The sequence below is a fragment of the Pocillopora damicornis genome, chromosome 7, assembly GCF_964200805.1.
Source record: "Pocillopora damicornis chromosome 7, jaPocDami1.2, whole genome shotgun sequence".
Lineage (NCBI taxonomy): Eukaryota > Metazoa > Cnidaria > Anthozoa > Scleractinia > Pocilloporidae > Pocillopora > Pocillopora damicornis.
This window is the reverse complement of record NC_142676.1, coordinates 10,586,302-10,598,382: the sequence shown is the minus strand read 5'-3', so window position 1 is coordinate 10,598,382 and position 12,081 is coordinate 10,586,302. Positions and strand designations below refer to the sequence as shown.

The 12,081-nt window shown below is 36.7% G+C and overlaps 1 long non-coding RNA gene and 1 pseudogene across 2 annotated transcripts; one reads left to right on the top strand and one right to left on the bottom strand.

The window, feature by feature from the left end:
- Nucleotides 1-3,715: 3,715 nt before the first annotated feature.
- Nucleotides 3,716-6,109, top strand: LOC149042510 (putative skeletal organic matrix protein 5; annotated as a pseudogene). Its single transcript, XR_016188646.1, has 4 exons — nt 3,716-3,785; nt 4,346-4,382; nt 4,834-4,960; nt 5,526-6,109. The product of XR_016188646.1 is annotated as a putative skeletal organic matrix protein 5 (transcript).
- LOC149042509 (uncharacterized) lies at nt 4,809-6,765 on the bottom strand. Its single transcript, XR_016188671.1, has 3 exons — nt 6,250-6,765; nt 5,627-5,815; nt 4,809-5,124 (listed from the first exon to the last, which is right to left on the bottom strand). It is a non-coding gene; the product is annotated as an uncharacterized LOC149042509 (long non-coding RNA).
- Between the last annotated feature and the right edge of the window lie 5,316 nt (nt 6,766-12,081).

The following is a 12,081-nucleotide window of genomic DNA, read 5'->3' as shown; positions in this document are numbered from 1 at the left end:
TTATTTATGAATGAAAGTGATCTTCGCAGTGATGTGCACTACTTAGGCAGTAGTGAAAATAAGGCCTGAAAAAAATTCAGGCCTGAATTTTTTTCAAGCCTTATTTTCACTACTGCCTAAGTAGTGCACATCACTGCGAAGATCACTTTCATTCATGTCTTTATCCGCAGTTCAAATATATGACCTTCATATATTCTTAACCCTCTAAACACATTATTGCTTGAAAAATACTACCGGAGGTCACGCACGATAGCCGCGATCGAAAAAGTGACCTGAAAAATTGCGTTTGAAGCTTTCCGAAAATTGAAAACAGGCAACTTATTCTAGCAGAATACATTAAAACGGCCTTTCGCTCGAAAAGGGTACATCGAAAGCATTATCTGCTGCGCTGACGTAAGTCACTGTTAATTACGCACTCGGTAACTCAGGCCCCGTCATCACTAATGAGAACAGAAAACTTTTTTTTTTTTTCTGAATTAAATAGACGGTGTAAATTTAGAAGTGAAAAGTTTACTTATCTATATTTAACGTTTAATTTTGCAGCTCAGTAGCCTGCATATAAACACGTCAAGTAAAATTCACGATCTCCCTAGCTCTAGCTCCTCTAGATTGTAAAGATCACCTTGGCCTCTTCTTTCTTTTAAAATATCCCGTACCAAAAAGTGTTTCGAGGGGTCGTAGGTCTTAGGTCTTTGGTCTTAGGTCTTAGGTCATTGGTTATACGTCTTAGCTTTTGTGACACCCATCACCGCATGGGTATTGTGGCGAAATCTTCGTTCTTTTAGGACGACGATTGGACGATATATCCCCACATACCAAAAAATTTCTCTGCGAGTTTAAGCTGCTTGTCCCTTTGGCGGTGTATTGCACGCTGAGCGCCAGAAAGCGCCTGGCACGAGATTAAACCTGCCATTCGGTCGAAGAGTCGAGTGGGAGGCAAGCCCCAGCACCTCGAGTGATGTTGAAACCGTCTGTGGGAAGCTAGGGTCGTGTTTCTTGAATGTGATGATATTATCCTGAATTATAAATACAACTGTGAATAGAAAGACTAAAAGTTTTAGATAGCTTCCCAAAACACGTTCGGCCGCCGTTGCATCATATGCCTATTCCTTTGCCGACGCAAGCTATCCACAAATTGCCACTTTCAACTGATTTTTTTCCTCGCAAATTCCGGCTTTCGGCTTAGCCGGTCAAATTATACTTTTAAAAGATTCTGTTAAGAAAGTCCACAGTTTATATCAGTTAGGCGAAAGAGGAAAGCCGAACTGTCAAATTCAAGCTCGTCCTCTTTCACTTACTTAGTGAGGTGTTAATTTTAAATCATTATTAGCTGTCTCAAAAACACAACCGTTAGACGAAAGAAAAAAGCCGAACTGTGAAATTCAAGCTCGCCTATTAAATGACATAGTGAGATGTTAATTTAGAATTATAATTAGCTGTCAGTAAAACACAATAGAGGAATGAAATATCTTCCAATCACTATAGTGTTGGTTACTTAACACCTTTTTCAATTGGACTTCCATCTTTTAAGCTGGGTAAACAACACCAGGATAGACTCTCACACAAGTGTTTGTTCGACTTTTATCCTCTTGTAACTGTAGAAAGAGTTAGAAAGAGTTTTAGTTGTAGACATCTTACCATCTCTCATATTTCAATCTACAGTTAGGTTTGTTTATTACACGCGACGTGATGACATGACATCTTGACCGACAGAATTTATAAAACTATAAGATTTCCATATTCTTCTGTTTTGAAACACCTTTTAGGATAGTCAACGCAACAATCTCGATACTTTGGCTTGTAGCGACACAGCTATTTTAGAAATATGCCCTGAATCCTTTTCATGGGCAAAAAAAGAAAAAAGAAAAAAGAAAAAGAAAACCTTTACTTTCGACGGGAAGTCGAGAGGACTGCTCTTAGCGACAGCGGCACTCAATGTATGGTTGTGACTTATAGCATTCAGTAAGAAAAAAATACTAAATCCTATCTACTTAATCAGTTATTTAGTTTATTTTTTTTTCGTCTCTTTCTTTGCGTGTTATCCGCCCTTTGCGCTGCCTCATGCTTGCCTCCGATCGACTAAAAAACGCAAGGAAATACTTCTTTTCTGCATGTTATCATAGTTGAGACTGGAGCTGGACTCGCGGTGTTATAGTTTACTAATTCTCATTAACATAAAAGTGTAGTAGTTTAACTTTCCAAATTTTGAAAGTAAAATGATATTAATTGTGCACCGTTAAAGAGAGAGCGCTTTTTAGGGAAGCGTTTGCAGGAAAGACTGAAAAGATATAATAACATTGTTGTACGCCCCTGAGATCAAATTCGCATTTAAGAAAAAGATGTGGTATTTACCAACTTCTTTAATACGCATTACTCTAGCAGTTTTTGGGAAGAGTTGTGATTGAATAAATAACGGAACAAATTATTTGCTAAATTATAAAAAGGGTACCTCATTAAAAAATTGTAACAGACGTATTTAGCTATTCGCTGAAAATGCTCCATTGACCCGATTATCAGAAAAGAACACTGCGGACCACCGAGTAACAGACGTTAGACGAGGTCTGTTTTCTATAGATGCGTTCCGTTTTTTGAATGTGCCTCGAGTTCGAATTTTCTCGGTGCGCGACGACTTGGAGTGAACTTTGCCCTCGAAATAAGACTGTGGTGCGAGTTATTGTCATCTGATAAGTACAGCAACCCCAAGGAATTCAGACAAAACGAAAGCTCATATCACTATCACATCGTGGTAAGGACTCTCTTCTGTGTTTTTTCATATTTCAAAACAGCCTGTTCGGGGAAACACTCTATAATATATTAATTGCAGCCTTAATTAAGGAAACGTCATCAGAGAAGAATGATCAGTAACTTCTCTTGGGATTAAAACGATTACCCGCTCCTTCTTCTGGAGTGAACGTTTGTCTTCCCCAAGACTGAATGAGATGTGCTTTTTCCGATTATCATTTCACTCGTTCTCATTTGATTTGTTCATCCCCTCATATTCTTAGATATACCAACCACGACCTAACTCCACAGAAAAAACGATCTTTGAATCGAATGGCCATTGTATAAGTTTCTCTTGAATTATGAATATTGTGACTTTTCAACACACTTGCATAGTACGCTGTTTGAGCTAAGTCGTGTCATATTGAGCGTGAAAGTTCTTTTTTTATCTCTCTCTTTCTTTCGCAAGAACATGTGTGCTGACAATCCTTGCGCGAACAACGCCACTTGTCGAAGCAGTTTTACAGACAAACTTTATCAATGTCTATGTCCTGCTGGATGCAAAGGTCCAAGGTGCCAAACAGGTAACCAAAAAGTCCTCTATATCGTTCTAGTGAGATCTTCAATTCAATTATTAAGAAGCATTCAAGTCGTACACTAACTAAATGAACATGTGAGAGAGAGTGAAAGCGAGAGACACACAGAGGAAAATAAACTGACATGCTGTTTTCTTAAATCTGAAACTGGCGTCTAAGATTTGAAAAGTAATTCTAATTGTGGGCAATTGAATTAAAATATAACTACAATGAACTTTCATACGAATACACTTGATTTAGTATTAACGACATTAAAAAGAATGGCAAATGACTACTTGCAATTCCACGTGGCCCACTAATTAATTTGTTTGTTTTCTTCTCTTGCTGTTTCTTTTGTTGTCTTCAGACATCGATGAGTGTGCCGAAGAGATTCACAATTGTAGTCCCCATGCCTTTTGCAACAATACCAAAGGATTTATTACTGCACATGCAGGCCCGGATTCACTAGGAATGGCCGAAAATGTAAAGGTACATGCAAGCGTTAACTTTTGTACACATTAAGCTGAGACGGGTTCCTATGAAAGAACTTTCTGATGAAAATGTCAACGCACTGCAGTAAGCATAACGCGTAACGCAAAGCACATAGCAAACAGCGCATGAATTCACAAATACATGAAATCAGACAACTCTTATGATAAGAGAGAAGAGTACTTCGTGGGTTGATACCACGAAATCTGGGAATGAAAAAGAGCAGAATGATCAATCATTCTTTAAACACAAATGAATTAGTTACTTGGAGAGCCATCAGTTAATTAGCAACTTTTAAGACTGAATGGAAATAATTGTTATCAATGATCAGTGACACGCTCAACCGACCTCTCCTCTTTTAAAGGATTGAAAGTAACATGCATGCATACTACCCAAGAAAGTCTTTTAGAAAAGAAGATGTTTCAGTTCAGCCAGGAAGCTGAAATATAATAATAATAATAATAATAATAATAATAATAATAATGATAAAACCCCTACAACATCAGAGAGACAATATAATTTTATAATTCTAATCAAAGGCACTTTTAAATCACTTCCAGGACCTACTTCGTGTAAAGAAATTCATGACAAAGACACGTAAGTAGAATTGATATTCGGATATTATTTATGCAGTACATCAAATATTCCGCTTGCCCTCAATTAGTTTAAGCTCATCACTTCACCGAATATATCCCAATTTTCAGGCCACATTCCATACTCGAAGAAAGTCCGTTTAAATTCGATTCACTTTGGTGTTCGATTCACCTTTGCCCCCCACACCTGTTCAATTCCAGGATAAATAACAGAGCATTGTTGCTACGAAGGCTGTTGTTTATATTCTGCAGTTGTTGACGTCGTCTTTTGCTGAAGGATAAATTTTTCACTTGCTCATTTGTTGAATCATTATCATCACCACCCATTATCTCTGCCATTGTCATTTTCAATGCCACCAATGTAGCTATAATAATTATTTTTATAAGCTCAAGTTTTATTTCACCATCATTGTTTTCATTAGTAGTTGTATTTCTTTTTTTTTTTTATTCAAAAGATCCAATGTGAGTGGTGTGGGTACCCTTCTTGTTGACTCCCAACCATTGTCCGTTTTCTGTCACATGGGAAATTTTGGGTGTGGAGATGGTGGATGGACACCAGTCATAAAAATTCACGGCAGAGAGGTGCATAATTTATTAAATAATTCATTTCCTGTATAAACCCGCTCTCTTTCAAAACGTTGCAAGTTAAAAACGTGCGTGTTGCACATGAATGCCTTCAGTTGTCTTCCATCGAGAAGGTAATACATGAAGAACAGACTTCGCTCAAGACTTGTTGTGTGCAGTGACTGTTGAAAAAGGATGAAAAAGAATGTGTAAATATATCCTAGCATATTTGTCTCTAGTATCATGTAACAGCTAGATAAGAAATACGCACCATTAAGATCATAATTCGGTTAATGGGAAAAAATGATGCTGCTAACTCTTAGATAAACACAGGGTCAGATGATGATTCTAAAGACGGGAACGACAGTACCAGTTCATTTCGTTTCGTTACCGCAAATCTTACAAAACTTAATAAACACAATGATAACAAAAATGATGATTATGTTGATCAAAGATCAACTGACAATACTTCTCCTTTGAAAAAACGTCATTTTAAAAGTGAGAAAAAACTTCGGGATTATTGAATTTGTCTATGTGATGAATATGACAGCAACAATGACGGAATTATCTTAATCTTCTTCAGGCCACTTTTCACTATAATGCACCTTACTGGAGTAATTATAAAGAATTCAACATTGCCGGAGGAGAAACTAGATTCGACGGACAGGAATCAAAGCTACCCACCTACTGGAACACATCCTTTTCAAAGATCTGTCTCGGTATGAAGATCGACCAACAGCTCAAGTTCATTGTCATCCACAAGCAAGCTGACTCTCTGTACTCACTGATCGCTGATGGGCAATACCGCAACACCTCACTGGGTCGTGACAAGTGGAAAGAGTTGATAGGTTCGCAAGGCTCATTACAGTACGACTGCAACAAAGAAACGTTCAATGTCGTTTGTAGTCACATTCAAACTTCTAAAGCCAGAATTGGTATTGTTAGCAACAACGAGAATAAGTGTGACTCGTGCGACTCAAGGATCGGATTTGGCACAGGGGGTGCAATTCAAACACGTGTGGTAACGAAGCCGTTTTTTCAAAAATAAATGGAGACAGTCACCTCAAAGCCATGGGATACATCTTGGTACAATAAATATGAGTAATGTTTTGCAAAACATTTGCATTGCCTTCAGTGACATGTAGTTGCACAGTTCTGGACTTATCAGCTCAGCTAAGTTCGGGTGGGGCGCTTATCTGAGAACTACCTTGGACTTACTACTAAGATGTTACAATCTTCCCTAACTAATCTTGTTTCTCCATTACATCGCCCGTTTTAAATAGATACCCTCTATTCTACGCTCTTACCTCTCCCACTTTGTTTACCCTTTCGTTGCAAATCTCCCACTGACTCTCAGAGCCTTATCTTCTGTTGCTGGTCACCTTTTTTCCTTGCTTGCAGTGAGATGGTAGTGTTCCCTTTGGAGCTAACTTATACAAGAGAAGAGACAACGTGCTAATTTTAAGATGAAAGTTTAAGTCCTTTGTTGCACCTCATTTGTCCGTATCACATTTTTAATGAAATATGATTATTTCTTTAATAACACTATTTACAATCGTGCCAAATTTTACAATTTTCTAGTCATTCATCACTTTTATTCACTTAAATTCTCTTACTTGTATCTGTTACTCATTTTCTAAGCACCTCCCTTTTTTCGTGACAATAAACGAAGCAAAATAAATTTCAAACCCGCGATAATACTTTTTTTAGGAAATGTTTCGGCAGGCCTTCATCGGTTCATTATGTAGTATACGTTTGAAATCAAGCCCAGCTAGAAATATTTTTTAAAACCCAATTAATATCTCAGCAGACGCCGAAAAGTTCAGATTCTGGTGTATCACGTCACATACATACATACATACATACATACATATATATATATATATATATATATATATATATATATATAAAAGTCAATCCTCCACACCCTTACTCGCTGCCCTTTAGTGTTTCTGGCAAGCATTGGAATGAGTCATTCGCCCGTTTTTTTTTTTTTTCAGTTAATAGTGTGGATTTTTTCTCTCTTCTTCTTTTGTCGCAAGAAGAGGCTTGTATATAAGACATAAGACTGCTGCGTATAAAAATAAATAAATTAAAAAAAAACTTAGTTTTATCCATCGTCGGACAGTGGAGGTGGCTACAAAATATCTCTGTACAGAGCATAGAGAGGCGTAGTGCAGCTGACGTCTTTGAGTACCAAACTATGCAGAGAAACAAACATGTGCAATGTTAACCAATTGATATTTTTTTTTATTGGTGAAAGAGTACACCTAGGTTAGGTAGTACCACTTTCTTGTTGCTGCAGTCTGCATCTAATCTCTGAAGTATCGTTAGACTTTTTCGCTTTGATTGGTTCCAAAACTCGAGGAGCCTCGCGCTTTAGACCAAGTACGTCACCGCAAGTTTTATTTTTCGCCGACCCTTATGGGCATCGAGACTGTCCAAACGTCCCAACCTTTGTGGTATTATCTATAATTTACCAACAGCATCTGAACACACGTCATTAGCCATTGCTTTTTTTTTCTTTAACATAACCCATAACCCCACGCTAAAAAAAATGATGAATAATTGTGGCTCAGTGAAACATGGACTCCAATAAGGTTACACTAGGTAGAATATTACGCTACAGTCAATTTATGGTGGTATAGTCTAGATGTGTAATATCATCGTATTTGAAAACGCCTGGATTGAAATTGGCCATTTTACAGTTGTGTACTCAGTTACTAAGCCTTTGATTTGAAGCGAGGGTGAAAGTGACCTTGTTGTGATCAAGACCAGTATCTAGCTAGCATGAGTTACATTTGAAAAGCAGGAAGGTTTGTATCATAACAAGGTCAACCTTAGCCTCACCCACGTTCAAAGGTTTGGCAGCCAAGCACACAACTGTGAAATGGACTATTGTGAATTTTGCATCTGTGCGTTTCTCGCTGGCTTCTGCCTAAGTTGAGTTTACAATTCACCTAAAGTCACAGAATAGAGTTAAGTTCAAAGTTCTTTTTGCTTTGAGACTTTTCAAAATTTTTCATCATGAATACGAACGTTCACATCTTGTTAGAGCCTAGAGCGTATTCGCGACTCAACAAGTTGTGATACACGAATCCAGCCACCTACATTGATTAAATCTTTTAATAGATCGAGTCGTATCCACTTACCAATGTCTGTGCGGAAGAGATATTTATTTATGGATCTTTATTTAGCAGTCTTAAAAAGCGATCGACTTCATCCCGAGTCTCTCATCTCGATGCCATAAGTAGGACACATATATAACTAAATATTTTTATCAATAAATAGTTACAATTTTCGGTTCACTTAGAAACCAACATTTTTTTTTTCCTTGATGTCGAATTTCCTGAGCCATCGTGTATTGAAACTACTGAAATAAAGCATGGATTCATTTGTAACTTCACTCTCCATCCATTAGGCCTTATAGGCTTTCATAACAGGGTAGGGCAAATACAAATGAGTTATCTTTTAGTGGTTATAATTTTTAAATATTTTTTTGAGATAGTCAAAGGACTGACAGTATATTAGTTTATATACTTTTCGTTTAAAGTGGAACTAAGTTGTTTGTTTGCTAGATATAAAAATTTAAAGTCATTGGATTTATTATATTTTTTCATTTCATTTATCTGATCATGTAATAAAGGACGTGACCGGAACTGTATATTGTATTTCTTACTTTCTTAACAGATGAGTGTAACTACAAAATTTGAGAAGATTCCATTTGTTTGTTTGTGTGGCTTTGTGTCGTTTGATAGCTTTACTATATTATTGCATATCATAGAGTGATTGGGGATCACCGACCAAATGTTGTGGAATTTGTCATTGACTGGTTTTAGTAAGATTGCTTAATTGCTGTATTCATCCCTTGAGGAGTGTTTCTAGGATTTCTGCGACATTCTGTGACTGGGTGATCGCAGACTTTCTGCTACATCCATTGCTTGAGTGGTCGCAGAACGCTTCTGGACCGTTTGCGTCCTCTCCGTCAACAACTCAAGTGCATTGAAATGATGTTTGGTACTTCAAACAAAGCGGTAGACATCTATGGCCCACAAATTCGAAGCGTTGATGGGGGGGGGGGGGGGGGTAAATTTGAAGCTTCGAATTGATCGACGCATAAGCATAAAAGAAGCCTCAGTACCTGCTCTAGCTATTAACTGAATTTCGCATCAACGATGTTAAAGCCTTGTAACCGAGTCTTTATGTCTCGAGTACACCACGAAAGGGATATGCACACGCTCGACGCGATGGTATATAGCAAACCTCAAGAAACCACACCTGATATTTAAGCGACATTTGGTTTCTCACGTATTCCTCTAAATAACATTTGCGTTTCGCGGCTGTTCGAGATCAGTGGAGGCGCTTAATTGCCGCTCAGATCGAAAAAAAAAAGCGGAAAAAATTAAAAAAAAAAAGCATTTGAGTTTTTGACGAAAACCGAAAAAGCAAATGCTAAACCACGTAAAATCCGCAAACCGAAATGAACAATCCTATCCGCTCCGGCCGGTCCGATTCAGATTTTGTCGACACCGTATCGTTCACATCTTACAAGGTCATACTAGGCTTTTTAAGGTCATTTTTTAAATCACTCAAGGTCATTTTAAGTCATTTTAGGTCATTCCTTAGGTCATAAATTTGTTTTTACCGTACCATTTATCTTAAGCTTGCAAGGATTTAATTCAAATAAATGACTACCTGCTATCAGCAAAAGTATATCAGAGTTGATGAGAATGTTTCTCAAAACGGCAGGCAAAATAAACTCTACTAAGCGTTATTGCGCATGTCTTAGTTAAAGCAGGAGCGCCTGTTTAAATTCAATTAGTGAGTAAAAATCATCCCGTTGCAACAATTTCGCTTCAACATCGTTAAGTTTGTATTAAGAAGGAAGATATTTCCAAATTATTAGGAAACGATCTGAACGAAAGGTGTATTTAAACCGTTTTCTTTTGATCGGCGAATTGATCTAGGAGCTCTTAGGACCAGGTTCCAAACATAGCTAGGTCATTACGGGCTGATATATTTTTTCCTCGACAAAGACACTATCTCTATTTTTTTATTAGTGAAATCTGTTCATCTATGAACAAACATTGGTCATAAGCAATGGTAACGTTTAAATCGAGGCAACACTGGAGATATTAGGTTATTAAGTTATGGTAAATTTTGTCATTGTTCAAGGCGGCCTGAAACGACCTTACAACGTTAAGATAAAATTTTGTTAACACTAGATATTTGCCATATTTTTCGTAATAAGTATTAAAAGGAGGGGAAAATATTTTTATGAATATAATGAAATGTTGAGGAATCTTTACGATAGAACTCGAGTTGAAGTCAAAGATCACCCTCGATCCGCCATATTGGTGGGCAAGTACGGGCAGACCAGGTGTGATTTGCAGTTTTTTCAGTAAGCAAAAATAATCGGAACTTTTTGGTATCAATTTCTCAATTAGGACCCTAAAACAGGACCATGCCAAATTTCAGCCAAATCGGTGAAATGAAATGGCCGATGAAAGTTCGAAAGTTACAGACCATCGAACCTAAATGGAATCTTTTAGATGATTTTTTCGTGAACTGTATTGTTTAAAACTCCTGTTTCACACTTATAGTGGACTGCTTCGTCAGCGTAGCTTCAGCTTCCGTTTTGTTGTTACTCATTATTTTTTTTTAGTTCCCTCGATTCCCCGCTTCCTACAATACCCCTTAAAACTATGTGAAGGCCCCTTCTCTTACCTGGTTTATGCTATTGATTCCTACTTAATATCTTTTCATTTTACAATGCTGATTGTTCCATAAATAAATAAATAGAAAAAAGTAATAATAACAATAATAAAAAAAACGGTAAAACAAATTTATGATATGCACTATTTTTGAAAATTTCAGAATGTTCGTTGGTGGTAAAAACATCTCTACGAATAGCTAAAAATATTCGTTTCTTTATGATATGAAATTATTTAGCAAAAAGTTGAAGCATTTCTTGATTTTGTTCATAACAGATAATAATATTAATAAAGTTGGGGACAAGGATGGCAACTAGGATTTGCACCAGAATTTCAAAGACTATCTAAATCTGTTTTATCCTCAACTAAAAAAATTCGTCCGTTTACTGGGAATCTGCTTTTAACTCGAAAGCAATATAAATAACCTCTTTAATAATAAAAGTGATCAAAACAAATTAAGAAACATGAGCACATTATTTTGACAACATTTATATTTTTAGAGGGAAAACACGAAGTAATGTAAATTCATTGAAGGTATGCCAAAAGACTACCACTAATAGAAAGAAAAGTCAACTGATTCTCCTCAAAGATTTCATTTGCAGAGAAATATTCCTTCAATATTTTTTGTACGGTCATTTTTTAACGTAGGCGCCACCACGATGTTGAAGTAACTTCCCATAAACGGAAACACATTTTAATTTTCTATGCCACTCTATGATAATTGAAAATCCACCTTCATTTCTTTTTTTGTCTTCCTACTCGTTACAAAATCGGAATATAATGGACTTACTTAATCAAATTCGTTCGTTAGAACTTCTTATCGATAAGTGAACGTTTGCTTGTAGAGTCCGAAAGAGGTGCTTGTTTTAATGATTAAATTGGTAAAAAAAAGCTAAGGGCTTACGAAGTAGGACTTCTCCCTCCTGAGACTAAAAATGATCACAATAACAATAAAAATAATAATAATAATTACAAGAAAAAGTCAGCAATTTCTACCTCAACATCATTCCAGTTTTTGATAATGAAGATAAGAAGTCAGACCGTGTATTAGTGTATATCAAGTGAAAAGTTTGAAAATTGTGTACATATCAAAGCTAATTTGAACTTGTGAAAATGAATTTCTGCTGATTGATTGCCTCTAATTGCCTTTATTGCCAACGAGAGCAGTAAAAAAATTTGAGAAGGAACATGATTCACAGGAAGTTCTTACCAGAGAACCAAAATAAACATTGTTAAGGTAATTCAACAAAGCATCACAATCCCAGCTGTTGCACATATCTTTCAGCGAAAAAAAGGGGAAGACGGAAATATTCACAGAAATATGGATATGAAAAGTGTCGCGGAGGTGAATTGGCTGACTTAGCTTGTAACAAGGCTCCATGATAATCAAAACTTATCCATCACGAATATCATGACACACAGGAA